Source organism: Aptenodytes forsteri, unplaced genomic scaffold (assembly GCF_000699145.1).
Source record: "Aptenodytes forsteri isolate BGI_AS27 unplaced genomic scaffold, ASM69914v1 Scaffold119, whole genome shotgun sequence".
NCBI classification, from domain to species: Eukaryota; Metazoa; Chordata; class Aves; order Sphenisciformes; family Spheniscidae; genus Aptenodytes; species Aptenodytes forsteri.
Genome location: NW_008796165.1, coordinates 246,608 through 247,410, shown reverse-complemented (window position 1 = coordinate 247,410; position 803 = coordinate 246,608). Strand labels below are relative to the sequence as shown.

The following is an 803-nucleotide window of genomic DNA, read 5'->3' as shown; positions in this document are numbered from 1 at the left end:
GCATGAGCAAAAAGGAGGCTGCGATACAATTCATTGGGATTTTTTTTTTTTTTTGGTGTGTATGTATTGCGTTTTTCCCATTGCTGCGCGCGTTACTAGCTCAGCGCCCGGCGCCCGGTCTCCAGTCGCTGCCGGCGCCCACTCGCTGGCGGGGCAGCAGCACCGGGAGGAAGAGGAGAAAATCCGAGGAGGGGCCGGACCCGCACCCCCACCCCCCCAGAGGCCAGAATGTCATCCCGGGAGATGTAAATCCGGTCGGTGCGAGCGACAGAGACAGAGAGGAGGGGGGGTCCATTGTAACATTTTCGAGTTGTTCCCCGCTACTCCTGCTGCTGGCATCACTCGCTGGCGGGGCAGCAGCACCGGGAGGAAGAGGAGAAAATCCGAGGAGGGGCCGGACCCGCACCCCCACCCCCCCAGAGGCCAGAATGTCATCCCGGGAGATGTAAATCCGGTCGGTGCGAGCGACAGAGACAGAGAGGAGGGGGGGTCCATTGTAACATTTTCGAGTTGTTCCCCGCTACTCCTGCTGCTGGCATCGCCTCGGCTTCCCGTCTCCTGATCGTTGCACAGAAAGGACTCCAAAGGCTGGGCACACACGCTGCGCCCGTCGTCCCCTCCATTCCGTTTTTGTTCTTTAAATTTAATTTTTTGTGCGTGCGTGCGGGAGCCTGGCTGTATCGTACGTTTCGTGCGGAGCGGAGTGTCGGAAACTGCAGGAAAATGTTGACTTAGCCCCAGAAAAGCCTCCCGGCTGGCTGCTTGGAGGAGAAGCCGCCTTCTGCTCTGCGCTACCCCAGCCC

The 803-nt window shown here is 59.4% G+C and overlaps 1 protein-coding gene across 1 annotated transcript in view; it reads left to right on the top strand.

The window, feature by feature from the left end:
* ADGRL2 (adhesion G protein-coupled receptor L2) overlaps positions 1 to 803 on the top strand; it is a 166,519-nt gene that overhangs the window by 981 nt on the left and 164,735 nt on the right. The gene's annotated exons all lie outside the window — the stretch shown is intronic.